This window comes from Lipotes vexillifer, unplaced genomic scaffold, assembly GCF_000442215.2.
Source record: "Lipotes vexillifer unplaced genomic scaffold, Lipotes_vexillifer_v1.1 scaffold853, whole genome shotgun sequence".
In the NCBI taxonomy this organism is placed as follows: domain Eukaryota; kingdom Metazoa; phylum Chordata; class Mammalia; order Artiodactyla; family Lipotidae; genus Lipotes; species Lipotes vexillifer.
Window position 1 is genome coordinate 833,482 of NW_006792734.1, and position 20,280 is coordinate 853,761.

Consider the following 20,280-nt stretch of genomic DNA (forward strand, 5'->3'; position numbering starts at 1 on the left):
CGGCAGGCGGACTCTCAAGCACTGCGCCACCAGGGAAGCCCATCCAATAACTTTTTAAGTGCCTCACTCTTTGATGTAAACAGAGAGCCAAGGGTCAACAGAAACACATTAAGGAAAACTTCTAAAAGGAGACCAAAACAAACAAACAAAAACCTTAGAGGAAAGGTAATTCAGAGAGGAAAAAAAATTGTTGACTATGACTAATTTCTTCAGATGTACAAGGAAAGCTCTTGAAGCATGGGTTGACATTAAAAAGGAATATTCACAGTAAGAAAGAATTCTTGAAAACTAGGATTAGTAAATAATTTGGATATATCATCCAGAAAGTAGAACAAAAAGACAAAGAAATAGAAAAAGGGAGAAAAAAGAAAATTAGAGGATTCATTCAAAATATGAATATAAAAATAACAGGTTAAAAAAAGAGGAAAAGAAACTACCAAAGAAATAATAAGATTCCTCAGAACTAAAACACATGAGTTTTCAGATTGAAAGTACGTGTCCAAGACAATAAATTAAAAAGACCCACCCAAAGGCACATCATCATGAAATTTCAGAATACCAGTAGTAAAGAAAAAATCTAAAAAAACTTCAGGGACAAAAAATGAATCAGGAAATAAAAACAGCATCACATGTCAACAAACAACACTGAAAACCTGAAGAAAATAGAGCAATGCCTGCAAATTCTGAGAGAAAATCATTTCAATCTACAAACCTACAAACATTTCCAAACAGGTAAAGTCTAAAAGGAAAAAAAAAATGCACCTTTTCAAGGGAGGGTAGTGGCAACTGCGCTCTGCAAAAATAAGTAAATAGAAAAGGCAACAACATGAAAATCAAGAACAGTAAACCCAATATATGAAGGACAGAGGGAATTTCCATATCAAAAATAAAGGGAATCAAGAAAATGAAGACAAACCACAGACTGGGAAAAAAAAATTCCAAAATACATATCTAATATAGGACTGTTCTTTAAAATATACAAAGAACTCTTAAAAACCAATAAGAAAACAAACAACCCAATTAAAAAATGGGCCAGGGCTTCCCTGGTGGCACGGTGGTTGAGTCCGCCTGCCGATGCAGGGGACAGGGGTTCGTGCCCCGGTCCGGGAGGATCCCACATGCCGTGGAGTGGCTGGGCCCGTGCGCCATGACCACTGAGCCTGTGCGTCCAGAGCCTGTGCTCCGCAACGGGAGAGGCCACAACAGTGAGAGGCCCGCGTACCGCAAAAAAAATTTAAAAGGGCCAAAGACCTTAAAAGACACCTTAACAAAGAAGATATACAGATGGCAAATAAGCACATGATGGCAAATAAGCTCACATCACATATGATCAGAGAAATGCAAATTAAAACGAGATACCACTACATACCTACTAGAATGGCTAAACTCGAGAATACTGACACCACCAAATGCTGGTGAGAAGGTGGAGCAACAGGAACTCTCATTCATTGCTCTTGAGAATGCAACTGGCACAGCAGCCACTTTGGAAAACAGTTTGGGGGCTTCTTATAAAACTAAATATACTCTGGCAATACTTACCATACAACCCAGCAATTGTGCTCCTTGGTACTTACCCAAATGAATGGAAAACTTATGTCCACACAAAAATTTGCATACAAATGTATATAGCAGCTTTATTCATAACTGCCAAAACCTGGAAGCAACCAAGATGTCCTCTGGTAGGTGAATGCATAAATAAACTGTGGTATATTCTGACAATGATCTTGTATCCTGCGGCCTTGTTGAACTTATTAGTTCTGACTTTTGTGCATTCCTTAAGATTTTCTATGTACTAGATACAGTCAGCCCTCCATATCCTTGGATGCAGAACCCACAGATAAAGAGGGTTGACTATACTACACCATTTTATGCAAGGAACTTGAGTATTCACATTTTTGTTTTTTTTTGCAGTACGCAGGCCTCTCACTGTTGTAGCCTCTCCCATTGTGGAGCACAGGCCCCAGACACACAGGCCCAGTGGCCATGGCTCACGGGCCCAGCCGCTCCACGGCATGTGGGATCCTCCCGGACCGGGGCACAAATCCACGTCCCCTGCATCGGCAGGCAGACCCTCAACCACTGCGCCACCAGGGAAGCCCAAGTATTCACATATTTTGATGTCCATGGGAGTCCTGGAACCAATCCCCATGGATACCAAGAAACAACTGTATATAATCTAAAAGCAGAGATGGATTTACTACTTTTCTTATATGTATGCCTTTATTTTTCTTTCTTGCCTAATTGCTCTGGCTACAACCTCCACTACACTGCTAAACAGAAGTGGGAAGAACAGACTTTCTCTTGATCTTAGAGAAAAACTTTGTCTTTCACCATTAAGTGTGATGTTAGCTGAGAGTGTTTTATACATGTCCTTTATCAGGTTGAGGAATTTTTCTATTCCTAGTTTACTATTTTCTTTTTTCTAATCTTTGAATTTTATTTTATTTTTTTTATATAGCAGGTTCTTATTAGTCATCAATTTTATACACATCAGTGTATACATGTCAATCCCAATCGCCCAATTCATCACTACTGAGTATTTTCATCATCAAAGTGGGCTGGATTTAGTCAAATGCTCTCTCTATATCAAGATGATTATGTGGTTTGCATCATTTGTTCTATTAATACAGTTTACTACATTGATTGATTTTTGTACTCCTGGGATAAATCCCACTTGGTCATGGTGCACAGTCCTTTCTATATATTGCTATATTTGGTTTGCTAATATTTTGTTGAGGATTTTAATACCTGTATTCATAACAGATATTGGTACGTAATTTTCTTGTGGTATCTTTGGCTTTGGTAGCAGGGTGATACTGGCCTCATAAATCAGTTGGGAAGCGACACTTCCTTCCTCCTGTTTCTTGGAAGAGTTTATGAAGGACTGTTGTTAATTCATCTTTAAACATTTGATAGAATTCATCAGTGAAGCCATCTTGGCCTGGGGTTTTCTTTTATTTTTTCTTTTGGGCAGCATTGGGTCTTCTTGCTGCGCGTGGGCTTTCTCTAGTTGTAGTAAGCAGGGGCTACTCCTGGTTGCAGTGCATGGGCTTCTCACTGCGGTGGCTTCTCTTGTTGCGGAGCACAGGCTCTAGACATGCAGGCTTCAGTATTTGCAGCACGTGCGCTCTAGAACACAGGCTCAGTAGTTGTAGCGCATGGGCTTAGTTGCTCCGCAGCATGTGGGATCTTCCCAGACTAGGGATCGAAACCGTGTCCCCTGCACTGGCAGGCGGATTCTTAACCACTCTGCCACCAGGGAAGTCCCTGGGCTTTTCTTTTCAGGAAGCTTTTTGATTACTAATTCAATCTCATGTCTATTCAAATTTTCTATTTCTTCTTGAGCCATTTTCAGTAGTTTGTGTCTTTCTAGGAATATATCCATTTCATCTAGCTTAAGTAATTTACTGTCTGAGTATTCTTCATAGTATTCTCTCATAATCCCTCTTATTTTTGTAAGACAGCAATGATGTCCCCTCTTTCTGTCCTGAGTCTAGAAATTTGAGTCTTCTCCTGTTTTTTCTTTGTCTAGCTAAAGGCTTGTCAGCTTTGTTGATCCTTATGAATAACCAACTTCTGGTTTCACTGATTTTCTCTAGTTGTTGTACTAGTCTCCATTTTCATTTATTTCTGCTCTAGTCTTTTTTATTTCCTCCCTTTCCCTGCTTTGACATTAGTTTGCTATTCGTTTTGTAGTTTCTTAAGATGGAAGGTTAGATCACTGATTTGAGATCTTTCTTCTTTTTAATATAGGTGTTTGTAGGTATAAATTTCACTCTAAGCACTGCTTTAGCTGCATCCCATAAGTTTAGTACGTTGTATTTTTGTTTCCATTTGTCTGAAAGTATTTCCTTATTTCCTTGTGATTTCCTCTTTGATCCACTAGTTATTTAGGAATGTGTTGCTTAATTTTCAAGTATTTATAAATTTTTCAGATTTCTTTCTGTTACTGACTTCTAATTTCATTCCATTGTGGCCAAAGAACATATTTTTCATGATTTCAATCCTTCTGAATTTACTGAAGCTTGTTTAATGCCTTAATATACAGTCTGTGCTAGAAAATGTATTCATGTGAACTGGAGAAAAATATGAATTCTGCTATTGCTGCATGAAGTGTTCTATAGATAGCTATTAAATCTTTTTTTGGTTTATAGTGTTATTCACATCTTCTATTTCCTAGTTGACTATGTGGCTAGTTGTTCTACCCATTATTGAAAGTATTTATGTCTCTATTATTGTTGGATTTTCTATTTCTCCCTTCAATTCTGTCAATTTTTGCCTCATGTATTTTGAGGCTATACTAAGTGCATATGTTTATAAGTATATGTCTTCCTGATGGATTGACTCTTTTATCATTAAAAAACGTCCTTTATATTTAGTAATTTTTGTCATAAAGTCTATTTTATCTGATATTAGTATAGCCATTCCAGCTCTCTTTTGGGTACTGCTTGCACTGTTTATCTTTTTCTATCCTTTTACTTTCAATCTATTTGTATCTTTGAATCTAAAGTATTTCTCTAATAAACAGCATGTAGTTGGATCATCATTGAAATTTTACATAATGAAAAGTTTTAAATAAATAAGGCCAAAATACATAGAAAGATGTAACCTCTTCTGAAATTGAAGAAACTATTATATAGACAAAATATTCAAGAACAGACATTAAATTTTTGGAAAAAACAGTATCAAAGGAAAACTTGTCCCACCGGATATCATAACAGACTATAAAATTTTACAACTAATATATTAACAATATTTGCAGGAGAACAAAAAATTACATTGGTAGAAAAGAGTAGAATCCAGAAAAAGACCCATGTTCGTATACATATATGTATATGCACGTATGTGTGTAATTTTAAATCAATGGGGAAAGGATGGATTATTCAATAAAAGGTATTAGGACAAGAGCTTCCATTAGGAAGAAAATAAAATAGGATTATCTCCCACACTCAAAACTAAATCCAGCTGCATTACATGAAGCTAAAAATTGCTAAAACTAGAAAATATCCTATAATAATGGGAATGGCAACACTTTTCTAGGGAATACACGAAAGCCAATTTTTAAACTTCCGTATTATAAAAGACACCATACACACACTTAATGTAAATTTAATTAATGCAATAAAGTCTGTGGCTCAAGAGATGGAGTAAAAGAATGAATTCACTTCCAAGTCCACCACTTGAAAGTCCACCATTAAGAAGTGAGTTTGGGCTTCCCTGGTGGCGCAGTGGTTAAGAATCCGCCTGCCAATGCAGGGGACACGGGTTCAAGCCCTGGTCTGGGAAGATCCCACATGCTGCAGAGCAATTAAGCCCATGTGCTACAACTACTGAGGCTGCGTGCCTAGAGCCCGTGCTCCGCAACAAGAGAAGCCATCACAATGAGAAGCCCGCACACCGCAACGAAGAGTAGCCCCCGCTCTCTGCAAATGTAGAAAGCCTGTACACAGCAACAAAGATCCAACGCAGCCAAAAATAAAATAAATAAAATTTTAAAAAAAGAAGAAGTCAGTTTAACTTCTCAAAATATCCAGTTTGGTAATTTTTAAACATTTTAAAAATAAAGATAATAATTCCTACATTGTAATATATTTTACTATTAAAAGAGATGGTAGCTATAAAAGCATCTAGTATAAGGTCTGGTATGTTATAAAAGCTTATTCTTCCTTATTTCAACTTATGCTGGTACTATATTAAATGAGGAATTAGAAGCTGCAATGAGGAGTAGCTGGGTTCCTGTATTTTGGTTCATGATAAAACTACTGATACTTTATAATGCCATTCTACCACTTCTGAAATAAAAACACATTTTGCTTCATCTCTTGCCCACTGTATTTTCCATGTATATAAAGTACCAATTGTTAAGAGTGTACCTGTTCTAAATATGGAAGGTAAAGAGGCAAACCAGCCAGGATTGGCACCAGCTTAAGAGCAAAACATTATATGTATGTGTGTGCACGTGCACACACTTACGTGTGCATTTATTTATTTATTCCAATGTCTTTCAACCATTAAAACCTTTCACCCTAAAACATCTTTTTAAGATTTTTATCCTAAGTTGCTGAACAAGGATCGTATTTGAAATAGAATCAAACAAAAAACCTTCAGAACGGTGCAAAGTAAACATTGTTAAGGATAAAAAATAAATGTACCAGATAAAGATTGAATATTTTTATATCTGAGGAATGAATTAGAGCAAAAATCTTCCACAAGTCAAAAAGCACTTGGGACTTCCCTGGTGGTCCAGTGGTACAGAATCTGCCTTCCAAGGCAGGGAACTCCGGTTCGATCCCACACGCCCCGGGACAACTAAGCCCGCCAACTGCTGAGTTCGCGTGCCTCAACGAGAGAGCCCGCGTGCTGCAAACTACAGAGCCCACGCGCTCGGGAACCCACGCGCCACAGCTACAGAGCACACAAGCCCTGGAGCCCACGTACCACAGCTAGAGAGAGAAAACCCGCACGCCACAACTAGAGAGAAGCTGGTGCACCGCAAGGAAGAGTCTGCACGCCACAACAAAAGGTCCCGCGTGCCACAACTAAGACCCAAAGCAGCCAAAAAATAAATGATTGTTTTTTTTTTAAAAAAAGCGCTAGCGGAACCGCCACCTTCCAGTAATTTGCCAAAATGACCAACACAAAGGGAAAGATGCTACATGTTCTCTAGGCCTTTTAGAAAACATGGAGTTGTTCCTTTGGCCACATACATGCAAATCTACAAGAAAGGTGATATTGTAGATATCAAGGGTATGGGCACTGTTCAAAAAGGAATGCCCCACAAATGTTACCATGGCAAAACTGGGAGAGTCTACAATGTTACCCAGCATGCTGTTGGCATCATTGTAAACAAACAAGTTAAGGGCAAGATTCTTGCCAAGAGAATTAATGTGCGTATCGAGCATATTAAGCATTCTAAGAGTCGAGATAGCTTCCTGAAACGGGTGAAGGAAAATGATCAGAAAAAGAAGGAAGCCAAAGAGAAAGGTAATTGGGTTCAACTGAAGCGCCAGCCTGCTCCACCCAGAGAAGCACACTTCGTGAGAACCAACAGAAAGGAGCCTGGACTGTTGGAGCCCATTCCCTATGAATTCATGGCATGATGGGTGTAAAGAAAATAAAAGACCTGGACTGTAAAAAAAAAAAAAAAAAAGCACTAATTCAGCTTTTTGTTTCAAACAAAATTTCACTTCCTGAGTGAACCATATGTTTATATAAAGGAAAAAGCACAATTTTTATAAAAATTTTTTAAATTTACAGTTTAGGGCCCAAACAAGTTCAAACTTCTTCAACAAATGTTGGTCAAAATGGATAATTCCCACTTTAGAAATGTACACTTAGATGCATTCACTTTCCTGCAGATTTTAAATGAACAAGATTTTGACCTTTAGACTGGTTTTTTAAAAACTAAGAAGGGAACCCAAAATTACACAATGAAATGTGCCTTCCAATCTAAAAGCAAAACAAAATGTTCACAGGAATGTAAAAGTAACCACTGACTATTCAAATTACTAAAAACAATGTTGCAACTGCAACATCCTTCTCTCCCTATTTCAACCAGTCTTCCTGTTTCCTTACCAATTTAATAGGAAAATTAATGTCTGAAGCTTGAACACTGATGACATTTTTCTTCAGCAAGAGCTGCCATTTACATTGATTCTACAACATTCAAGGCAGTTATGTCCACATACCAGACTTAAACGCCACCAGATTCATTTGTGAAGGATAATAAAAATAGGAATTAGATTTAAAGCAGCACAATAGATCAGGACACTACAAGGAATAAATAGTACAGCTGCCTTGCTATCAAGAAAACAAGCCCAGCCGCCACAAATCTTCTCTTTTGATACAAACACTTCAATATATCACTCATAAAGTGCACAATGCTTTTAAAAGTTCCACTTATACATAAGGCATGTGAATAAAAAGACTTCTGAAACATTATTTTCAAATGCTATAGAAACCTACACAGTAATGGGATTATAGGAAAACTGTAAAAATTAGAAGGGTGAATGACGAGACTTTTATTTCCTGGCATTCTTGCCTCTATTGCAAATTTAATCTAGTCTCACAAATGTATACAAGATATTAGAGTTCTCTGAATCTTGGTTTGTCTTCCCAATTTGCAGCCAACAGCAACTGGAATACCGGAAACAACTCTAGAAAATCCCTAACATCCTAATTGATATAGAATAGAAATTACACTCAAGTCTAACAAACGTTCACTATAATATTCCATACGACTTAATCAGTATCTTTCCCTCTTATTTTATATTCAATGATTCTTTTATTTTAAAAACAAGGACAGCACATGGTTTGTGACCAACACCAGGGATTAGAAGCATTTCCAAATGACTTCTCTCAACTTTTTTTTTTAATGAAATTTAAACTGTGAAACAAACTGAGCACAAAGCCACATTCTCTAGGTAAAAAGTGCCGTGATTACCTCGTTACCCAGTAATATTAACAACAATTTCACCAAAAAAGTAGAACTTTTTAAGGTACACTTTAAAAATTACTTCCTTTGCCACACAGTCCTGGAATCTAACTTGCAAAGCTGTCCTAAACAATCCATTTGTATCTCCTCTGAGTCCATCAAATCACGCACAATATAAGTTTTAAAAACTAATACCAACAACAACAATCAAACCAGGTGCACGTTTTTACAAGCAATAGCCCTAAGCTCCAAATAAAATTAACACCAAAAAACAAAAACAAAAAAAATCAAAGGACATTCTCTTAGAAGTAGGAGTTCCTTAGTTTTACAATAGTTTTCTTTGCTTTTCACTGAAAAGAAAATGGCAAATGAAATTAACAGTGATAACGATGAGAACAGTTAGTTCCCAGGCAGAGAATGCAGGAATTTACAACCCAGGCTTGGCCTAGAGATCAGAGGGCACACACACATCAATGCGCAGGGGACGCTTTCAAGACATGTCACTATCTAACGGAAGTTCTAAAGGCCTTATTTTTAAGGCCTAAGGACAGCCCTATAAATGCACTGTAAAACACAACCTAGCAAAACTCCATTCTCCAAAACAATTAAAGAGTTTCCTACGATGCCCGAAACCGAAAGAGTCTGTGCTCTGGACACCCTCAGGACTGCCGCCTCTCTCAAGGCAGGGTGGCCAGCCCATGTGAATCGGAGCGCCACCACGTCAGTTTATATGACAGATCCACTGGGAGCATCCGACGGTGATGGGGGCCCTCCCGGGCCGACGCTGCTGAAAGAGGAACAGAAATGCCATCTTCAGGGCCCTCCTTTCGTTCTCAAAACAGAAATGCACTGTTTCTCCTAGTCCTCACCCCTCAGCCCGGTACCTCTCGACAGCGGTGCCCCTCCAAAGAGCTTAGGTGTAAAGAAAAGCCTATAGTCTCAGACCAAGGTGGACAAAATGCTGTTGGTCAAAGGACTCCCACCCCCGACTCCCGTGCAAAATCAACCGCCAGCGCCTTCTGAGGAGACCCCCCTGGCAGGGGACATGCCAGCAACATAAATCGACATCCCACTTCGCCCCCCACTCCTTCACCCTCGGGGTAAAAGGAACTAAGTGAACTGCAGGAGGGTGCCCTGCAAGCTCCCTCAAAGAGGGGCTGGGGTGGGGGTGGAAACGAAGAAGCAGAGGAAGGAAGGGGAAAGGACGAGCGGCAAGAGGAAGGGGACGAGAGCGCGCACCGCAAAGGGCACGAGTCTTCGGGGACGCGGCTGCATCCCAGTTCCCCGGAGCTGGTGCGCCCCGCCTCTCGGGCGTTCCGCCCTGGGCAGAGAGCGAGGAAGGGGGATAAGGAGGCAACATCCTCCTCTGGCTCAGCCTCGCCCCTCACGAAGGGCTAGTGGGGGCTGTCGTGCCCTCTCCGGGTCGGGAGCGACGGCATCCGCAGCCTGCCCCGTCGGAGGGCGCGGACTACGGGGCCTCCCGCGCGTTCCGCGGTCTGCCTTTCACGCCCCCACCGCCGGGGTAGGCAGCTCCGGGTGACGCCGGCCCGGCGCCAGGCGGCCGCGTCGGCTACCTGAAGCGGGGCGAGTCCTTCAGACACTCCTCGAAATCCACCGTCATCTTCATCCTGCCTCCGCCTCGTCTCGCAGGCGGCGCTGGAAGAGCCGAGGGAGCCGCGGGAGCGGCTGCGCTGAGGACCCAGACGGCTACGGCTGGCGCACGGCCGCGACTAGCGCTGCGCAGAGCTGCGGAGGGCGCCTCGCCCGCTGGTCATAGCAGCCGCGAAGACGGCGGCGGCAGCGACGGCTCGTCAGGCCCCAGTCCTGCCCCTCTTCCTCCCGCCCCCAGCAGAGGACAGACCTCAGGGAAACGACCCGGAGTGACAGCCGCAGCCAGCCAGCCACGAACACGACGGCCAATGGGAGGGGCTTCCGGTAGCACCGCCTGCGGGCGCTCGGGCAACGCACCTGAGCGACGGTAGCGGAAGCCAGTGAGCGGCGCGACCGTGGGAGCCTCCTTGCCAAATGCGTCCCGAGGGCCAACCAGGATGCGCGGGCGTCATTAGGCGGGACGAACCGGTTGCTGGGAGGCCGGCAGAGGCGGCTCCTTGGGAAGGAAGTCACGTGGCTGCGCGCCGCGCTTCCCCCGGAGCCCCCGCCTCTTCTCCTGCTTCTCCAGCCCCGCCCTGCTGAGCTGCCAACAAGGAGGAGCCGCCGCCTGCAGGTCTGAGGAAGGAGAGTTGCTTTTCAAGGCAGCTTTGGCAGAAATCTGAAAAGGGTAAAAGAGTAGAGATTATAAAAGGAAGAGATGGTCTAAGCCACCACTTCCTTTCAGTTTAGAGAAACCGAGGCCAGGAGAGGAGCGAGGGTAACTTTAATGATAAAATCCGTCTTTGACTTACTGGCTTCATCACGTAATAATTTGAAAGTATCTGCCATGTATTGATATATATTTTCATATAACCAGAGACTACTTTCAGAAGGAGCTGGCATTTGGGGTGGGCATGGAAAGATCAGAAGGATTTAGACAGATGGGGGAGGCAGGGCGTTTTGTGTGAAGGAACCGTTCTCAAAACCACAGAAAACATTCCTCCTTACTGACGCCTTTCTCTCAGTAGCCTTTGCCAGTTCTAAGATGATAGGATTCTGAAAATGCAGGCTCATTTACTCAACTTGCAACACCTGCCCTCCGATACACGATTTTTCTAGGAGCCACTGTAAGATACTCATCTTCTGATCCCCACAATAATCCCACAATCCCCTACTTCTGATTCTCAGATGCCACGGACTCATGGCATGTAAGTAAAAAGTACCATGGATACATTGTATTTAAGTATATACTTCTAAACTCAACCTAAAAACCATACCTGTAAAAATGCACAGGGAGGGTGTTAGAACAGCATAGTGGCTCTGGAGGTAAACTTCCTGGATTTGCCTGCTAGCTTTCTCACTGCAAAATGAAGAAAACACCACTGATCTAATAGAGTGTCCTGAGGCTGTAGAGATAAGAACTCAAATCAGCAGTGCCACATAGTAATCATTCAGTTAATGTTGGTTATTATCATAATTGTACCACTTTCTTCTTCAGTACCATAAGCAGAGGTTAGGTTTAAGTCTTCTCACTTCCACTGCCTAAAGTCTTATATAATAACCCTTTTGACCATCTGGTTAAGTATAGCATGATGGCATGGTGTTTTTCATACTGTATGGTTATATCTTGATCTCTTCATCACCTTTAGAAAGTAACAGCATACTTTTGAGACATTTCAAAGAATATACGAGCATTATATATGTTTCTTCTTTGTTTATAAACTTGGTTTCTTTTTTTAATTGAATTGCATGTCCCTAGAATCTACACAGCTTCTCTTAATAACTAGAAACTTGGCAGTTAAACATTCAGTGTCCTCAGACACTTCAGTTAGTCAAAACAACCTCTTCTAGATTTGTAACTTCTGTGTCAAATTTAGAGAGTTGGCCATTTCTACATTTAATTGTATTGGTATGCATGACAACTAATCTGTATATACAATATCTTATTGTTTCAATGACTCAACACAGTGTAACCTTTTGGAAGACACCTAACATGACACTTTGAAATTCAGATTAAAATTCAACTGCATGGCACCATCAATGCAAATAACTAAGCTAATTATCAAATGACCATCTTTCTGTGGATGGCTAAATTTACATATACCTAGTTAATGATAACACTGTCACAATTTTTATTTGCCCTGTGATAAAGCAAGCATTTTGGGGTGTCAATTGTAAGATACGTCCGTAAATTGAGAAATATTAAAAGTGAGATAGGGTAGGAACATTGAGTTTTAGAATAGAAGAATTACAATATCATTATTCTTATAATAATGGAAACCAAGGCTCCAAGATACAAAAATGACTTGCTAGGTGACTCAGGCCCCATGATCCAGACTCTAACTGCAAACTGCCCACTCTCCCTTTAGAATTCAGCCTTTACAGTTGTGGCTCTGTCTGCCTGTGAAGCATTTCCTTTTCATCTCTTTAAAAGCGCAGCTCAGGGATTCCCTGGTGGCGCAGTGATTGAGAGTCCGCCTGCCGATGCAGGGGACACGGGTTCGTGCCCCGGTCCGGGAAGATCCCACATGCCGCGGAGCGGCTAGGCCTGTGAGCCATGGCCTCTGAGCCTGCGCGTCCGGAGCCTGTGCTCCGCAACGGGAGAGGGCCACAACATGAGAGGCCCGCGTACCGCAAAAAAACAAAAACAAAAACAAAAAAATGCAGCTCAGATGCCACCTCTTTCAGGAAGCCTTCTCTGTTTGCTGAAATACAGACCTCTCTTTTCAACACACAGTGAAAGTTAGTTACCAGGCCCAGTCTACACTCTTAGATGATATATATGATCAAAACTTAAATCTCTTCCAAATTTCTTCTCCCCAGACTTCCTAGTTCCTTCCTCCAAACCCTCTGGAACCCTGCATACCCATAGCCCTTCCCAGAATGCTTCTGATTTTCTCTGAGAATACTTTTGACTATACATCCTCTTGAGCAGAGGTTGTTCAGTGCCCCTTCTCTGATCCTTCTGAACCAGGATACATAGCAAGAGTCTAACTCTTGACAGCAACTTATAATTTATATTCCACCTTCATGTAAGAATTTCTTCTTTGAGGCTAATATCATCTAGATAAACCACTGTCTTACTTGCCTCATTGCTGTTATCTACCAATTTCCTAGTAGCCCCCTCCCTTAGCCTGACTAATTGTATTGCAAATTATCTCAAGAAAAGGGAATTATGATGAAGGTAACCATGAGCAGTTACTAGAACTGAGAAGCCCAGAAACTCAGGCATCTCTGGGCACTGGTTTCCCTCTCTTAGCAGCTGTATCCTCTCTCTTTCTCACCTACTCCCCAACTCCCACCAGTTTCCTCCTTGCTCTCTTAGGGATTCTGTTCCCCTGTGAACCTGGCTTGCATATAAGCCCTCATTGCTACTTGTTCCTTCAACAGGTTGGTTGTCAGATGGCTATAGGGGGCAAGCAAATAAAGTAAATGAATGAAGCTGGCCAGGTGTGAGCATATGGCGTGGGGAAGGCCATGGTGAAGGGGAAAGCAGGTGCCCTGCGTTCTACTTGGCTTCGGTTTTTGCCATATCAGACTTTTGAATTTTACAAGAGAAACCAAATAGCCAGATTTCAATGTGAAACCTTCCAATTCTCAAACGTTGGCAACCCATTCAAAATATTATAAAACCTTGCACAGGTCATAAAAATGTATCCGGGCCACTCTGCAACTTCTGCTAAATATTTCTTGACAATTCTTGATGTATCCTTTCAACCTGTGCTCCTGGAGCTTATCATTTTAACCTGCTTTCCAATTCCCAGATCCCAGGAGAAAATCCGATTAACCCAGCTCATCTTTTCATGACAGGTCACACAGGTCCCTGGCAAGCCTGATAGCAGGGCAGGATCACTCAACTTAATCATTTGTACAGGAATGGTGTCAGGATGCAGGATTCAGGACAGCTGACTACTAGACAAGGCAATTTCCCTAAAAGAAGATGTCAATGGCCAGGTCCCATAAAACACAGCTAGTAAACTCTCATCCAAGACTTTGGCCTCTCACTCACAGTCTTCCAACCCCAATTCCTACCCTCAGCTAAGGAGATTTCAACATTCACTCATTCCTTCTTCATTCAATAATATCCATTGAGCATGTACTCTGGCCAAACCCTGTGGTAGGCTCTGAGGTTTACAGGTGGAATAAACAGTGTCTCCTGTCTAGAGCTATCAGACCAGAGGGGGAAATGTGTGATTAGTTCTGGGCCAGGGGCATGCACAGGGGGCTACTCATACTCTGATGGTCATTTCTCCCAGTGAAGGAAATAAGGTTTCTCATACCTCCACAGATATGAGGGATCTTGAAAAAGTAAGATCCAAGAGAAGGTGTGGAAGGTCTTTCCAAGGACCTTTAATCACAGAGAACTATGTGACTAAAGCACAGAGGTAACTGGTGACCAGATACCAAGTACCTTGTCAGCCACACTAAGGAATTTGTATCTTAAAGCAGTGGGAAGCCACTGGGAGAATTTAAGCCTGGGAGTGAGATCAAATTTGAATTTTAAAGAACAGTGGGGCAAGGGGGTGGGGGCAATTTCGAGGTTTTCAATCAAGGCAACTGCAGTCAAGAGATGTTTAGGAAATACAGTTAAAAGGTTCTGATGGCCAAATGAATGTAAGGGAGGCAATGAAGACTGAACTCCTAGGATGACTCCAGGTTACAGGTTGTGGTGACTGGTAGGAGGTGGTGTCATTCACACAGAGAAGAAAGTATATCTCTTTGGCTCAGAATATGTCACTCCAGAAAGTCCTTACATGTTCCCATGTTAAACTTGGTTTCACCCAGAACATTCCATGCACAAGCTCAACCTTCAGTGTTCCCTGCTGTCTCACTCACACACATTCACTTCACACCCCAAGTCCCAACCCCAGGACTCTCTCTTTCAGACTGTTGGTATCCACCTGTCTGGTCTTCCTCCACCACATAAACAGCTTTTTTTTTTTTTTACCATGCCCCCTACCTCCCCCTAGGTCATTCCCTGGCTATTTCACACACCCAGCACTGGATCAATCCAAAGATTTCCTTCCTGATGCCTCCCCCGCTAGCTGTTGAGCAATACTGGAGACAATTTATATCTTAAAGCAATGGGAGCCATTGGAAGAGTTTAAGCAGAGGAGTGTGCTGTGATCCAATTTGTATGTTAAAGGGGGCTGGGTAGGCAAGAGTTGAAGACTTTTACGGCTGAGACTGTATCACTGCGTTCAGTAGTTCAAGACTTGGACACTACATACTTAGGCGTTTCAACTGTCTTTGTACTATTTATCTGTTGCCACATCCCTGGCGCACTGACACAATGGCTATTCCCAAACTTTGCCAGCCAAGCTGCGGCCCACGCCTCCATGATCTGTAGATAATTTTGCCTCTTCACAAAGAAGACAGGAGTCATTAGGTAGGAATACTCTTCCCAGCCCTGCCCCGCATACTCATCTACATTCCCATCTTCCTTACTTCTTACCCACCTATCTCAGAGGAACGTGTATCTTTTCCTTGTGCTCCAGACCTCACCCCTTCCATTCTCCTCTGAGAAAGGTTCTTTCTCGGTATCCTCACCCTTTCTCTCCACTGACCTTTCTTTTCTCTTTGAAGAAAAGAGAAAGAAATAGAAGCATATATCCTCTGTATCAGTAAGGATCATTTTTGTTTTAAGAGAAACTATTTGAGTAAGGCAAAAATAAAGAGTTCATGATAAAATAGGATGATTTCACCTGGAATGGGGATGACAGGCTTTCCATGGACCTTGAGTAGTAGTTGGAACCAGGTCCTGTAAAGCCTGGATGCTCCCTCCCCTCTGTCCTTTCCAAACATCTGCTTTGTCCTTCTGCACACCTGAAGCTCACTTCACCTGACTGTCTGGGCCCAGCTCCCGAGATTAACCAACCAACCGGCAAGAAAGGGTTTTCTCTCTTGACCCAAATTCTAAATTTCTTGGGGGAAGTATCAGCCCAGCTTGGATGATGTACCCCATCAAGGGTCAATTGACCACATCAAGGGGACAGCCACATACAAACATAGCTTCAGAAGCCTCCCTCTGTGACCATGTGGATAGGGGATCAGTTAGCAAAGAAGGCGGACAGGTGAGCTGAGTAAAACCCCCCTTTGGCTATTGCCAAGTATCCCTCCATTGCTTCCTAAGATTCTTAAGAGCATAGTCGCCACATTTTCTCCTCCTGTTCATTCCACCATCCACTGCATTCTGTTCTCCACTCCCTACGCACCCCCATCCACTGTTTTCAGTAAGGTCACTTTCTGATTGCCAAGCCAAAGGACACTTTCCAGTACTTATTTTTCCTAACATCTCTTCAGCACTTGACACTCTTGGCAACTCTTTTCACCTTGGAAACTCATAGCACTCTCATGCTTAAAATTCTTCAATAGTTTATCATCACCTAAAGCTATGGTTTTTAAGCTTTCCTTAATCACGGGACCCTTCGTTTAAAAGAAAAAGTCTTTCACTAGCACCCACTATTAAATGGGTAAAAGCGGAGTTGGTGTGGTTGAATTAGGGGTGGGAGACCCAGACCCCTGTCCACCTGGGCCCACTCCGCATTCCCTGATGACCCACCAGTGGACACCAAAGAGATCTCACAGCTCTCCTGAATAGAATTTGAAAACCACAGATCTGTAGGATAAACTCCAAATTCCTTAATTTCATAAATAAGGCCCCGTTAACCTGCTAACCTTTCCTACCTTCTTTGCTGCCAATCTCTCTACTCCAGACAGGTTCAGCCATCCACGAAGGGATTCTTTCAGTTGCTTTGGTGTGCTTTTTTCTCAGCCCCACCGTGGTACATGATGTTTCCTCTGCCTGAGTGGGCCTCCTTCCTCTGTGTGCCTGGTGAGCTCCAATTCATTATTTGTAAGTTGGCTTAAATGGAATCTCCTCAGGTGCTTCCCACATGACGTGACTTCTCCTTTGTGTCAGCACATAACTCCATTAGAACAGAGTTCAGTTCAGCTTTATAATTTGAGATTTTTATACTCATGTTCTCTTCAGACCTGGAGCTGCTGGGTGGTGACATTATGTTCTTTTCACCTTTTTAGCTCTAGAACTAGCCTAGTGCCTGGCACTTACTAAGTGTCTGATAAATGTTGAGTAAATAGATGTATTTCTCTCCCCAGATGATCTTTTTCTTATTCGCATCCCCATGGTTACTTGTACACGTGTATATACTTCCCCACCAGATATGAGCTCAGATTACAATACTTATATGTTAGGGTGATGGTGAGAACTAAATAAGATATACATAAAAGTGCCTAACAATGCCTGACTCATTGGGAGTTTTTCATCCTGGCTGTATAACAGAATCCCCTTTATTTATTATTTTATTTTATTTTATTTTTTTGCGGTACGCGGGCCTCTCCCTGCTGTGGCCTCTCCCGTTGCGGAGCACAGGCTCCGGACGCGCAGGCTCAGCGGCCATGGCTCACGGGCGCAGCCGCTCCGCGGCACGTGGGATCTTCCCGGACCGGGGCACGAACCCATGTCCCCTGCATCGGCAGGCGGACTCTCAACCACTGCGCCACCAGGGAAGCCCCCAGAATCCCCTTTAGCATTGTTCTGTGTTTGTTTGTTTTAATGTAGACTTGTGGGCCCTACTTACTAAATCAGATTTTCCAGAGGTGGTCCAGGGCATAAGTCCCACAGATGCTTCTGATGCATAGCCTTCATAATTGAAACTCAATACATGCTACCTAATGTTCATTTTGTAACTGGCATAGGTCCTGTTGGGTCTATACTTCAGTACAGTCTGTACCCTCTGCTGCTCTTCTTCCTTCCTTCTGCCCCCTTCCCACCTTCCTGCCTTTATTACATAGTAAAAAGGCTTACTCTGCCCAACTACGAACCCCACAGATCCAAAACACCAAAGTTTCTAAGCATTAAGAATCAAGAATGTAACTTCTTGATCTGGCTATGGTCTCTCTCTGAGTGCTTTCCTGGAAGTCCTCTCTCATAACCACCACATTTAATTGATCCTCAGATCCTGTTAACTTTTTCTTGTGTAATAGCTCTTGAATTTGTGCCCAACTTCCAATCCTCATTGCCACTGCCTTGGTTCAAGGCCTTCAATATCCCTTGCCAGAATTATTCTAAATAGCATCCTAACTGGGCTCCTTGCTTGTTATAGGCTGAACTGTGTTCCCCTCAAATTTATATGTTGAAGCCCTGTGCCCAGTACCTCAGAATGCGATTGTATTTAGAGATGGGGTCTTTAGGGAGGTATTAAGGTTAAGTGAGGTCATAATGGTGGGGCCCTCATTTAACAGTATGAGTGATATCCTTATAAGAATAGGAAGGGATCCTAGGGATGCAGGCACACAGAGAAAAGGCCAAGTGAGGACACAGAGAGAAGGCAGCTGCCTGCAAGGCAAGGAGAGAGGCCTCAGGAGATACCTGCCAACACATTGATTTTGGACTTCCAGCCTCCAGGACTGTGAGAAAATCAATTTCTGTGGTTTAAGCCACCCAGCCTGTGGTATTTTGTTATGGCAGCCCTAGCAAACTACTAGAGTCTTGGGTGTCCGGGGAATCCTCCACTTTACTCAGCAGAGCCAACCTGCCACCGTCAAAGCCGGCACGGCTGTCATTCTCTTTCCCAGCCCTCCTCACACAGAGGAGGAGGGATTGTGACCTAGGCTTGGCCAGTGAGAAGCAGCCACCCCAATCTTGGTCTCAAGTCATAGACAGAAGAGGAAACTAAAAACATTGTTTTGTCCAGTCCCTTTACTTTATAGGTGAAGAAATGGAGGCACAGCAAAGTGTAATCTGTGCACTTATCAGACCTCATGGGGATTCCATGCCAGAGCCCAGGCTCAGCACACTGCTTCCTATTTCTCCTAAAAGCCCAGGAACTAAGGCCAGCTCCACTGGTGCTGGTCATCCAGCACCTGAACACAGTCAGGGCCTGGTCAGCAAGGACAGAGGGGCACTGGTGTCTGCCACAATGGCAAAGGATCAATGTGACTAGCCCTGACAAAGAAAAAGAAGGAAAAGACAAGAATGCTCATATCTTAAAAAATGGAAGTAATACAAATGGACAAAAAATTATGAAATTCAGAAATCAAATACATGCAAATTAGAAAGATATACCTTTTCCTCCCCTCTTAGATGGTAAAGATGGAAAAGAATGCCCTAGAAAACAACCCATTAGGGTGTAAACCTCCTGAGAGCAGAGACTTCTGTTTTGCTCGCCACTATATCCCTATCATGTGGCACAGAGCCTGGCAGATAGTTGGGGCAATTTAATATTTAATATTCAGTAAGTGACTAGCACACCTGTGTGAGATCGGCTTTCCTTATTGCACAGGAAGGCAGTCAAATCCAAGCCCTGCAGCCTTCCCTCTGCCACACACAACACATAAGAAAATACCTGTTCTTTAAAGAAGTATGACTGGCTGTACCACACAGTTCTGAAAGCTCTGGTGCATGAGAAGATAAAGTACCTTCAAAAAGGAAACAGGAAACATGTATAAGAAGGAAAAATTAAGTAAACACTGGTGAGACTGTGTAGATAGAGGTTCTCATACACTGGAGAAGCACAGAACTTTTCTGAAGGACCATTTGGCAATATGTATCAAAGTGCTAAATATGTTTATCTTTGAATTTATCTTAAGAAAAGGATAGGAGATATGTACATATACATGTTTGCTGCAGTGTTATTTCTGGAGAAAAAAGATATATTCTAATTTTTTACTAATAGACGGGTTAAATAAACTATAATATATCCATACAGTAGAATACTATGTAATCTAAGTCATTCTTGGGGGAAAAAAAAAAAGAGAGAGAGAAGAAAATAAATCCAATATTAGCAATGATTATTAGTTTTGGTTTAATCCTTTATGGTGTACCTCCTTTCTTTGTAAACATATATATTACTTTTATAATTGAAAAAAAAGTCTTCAGACCTATTATTCCAAGAAAAGTATACCCTAAAGTGTTTAAAATTTTACCTATTTGCTCTATTTTAATCACTTATATCCTATATGTCTCTTAAATTAAGAAAATATTAAATAATAAGGCAGTTAAAATGAAAGTTTTTCTAAAAACATGGAAACTATGGGAAAGAGAATAAAAAGTTATGCTAAGAACCCAGGCTCTTTTTTTTTTTTTTTTTTTTTGGACAAGGTTAAAAATAAAATATACTGTTATGTTGTTCCAATTAACTGAGAAAAGAATTCATACCACTAACCCAGGAAAGACAAACATTTTCCAAGAGAAATTTATACAAGCTTAATTTCTGTTCCCATCACCTGTTAGG

General features: G+C 42.2%; 1 protein-coding gene and 1 pseudogene across 1 annotated transcript in view; one reads left to right on the forward strand and one right to left on the reverse strand.

Annotated features, from left to right (window-relative positions):
• ACAP2 (ArfGAP with coiled-coil, ankyrin repeat and PH domains 2) overlaps window positions 1–10,043 on the reverse strand; it is a 161,100-nt gene extending 151,057 nt beyond the window's left edge. Inside the window, exon 1 of the mRNA XM_007465849.1 lies at window positions 10,009–10,043. The gene's annotated coding sequence lies outside the window, so the exon portion shown is untranslated. The remainder of the gene's footprint in view (window positions 1–10,008) is intronic.
• On the forward strand, window positions 6,626–7,100 carry LOC103078597 (60S ribosomal protein L21 pseudogene; annotated as a pseudogene).
• Window positions 10,044–20,280: the final 10,237 nt, after the last annotated feature.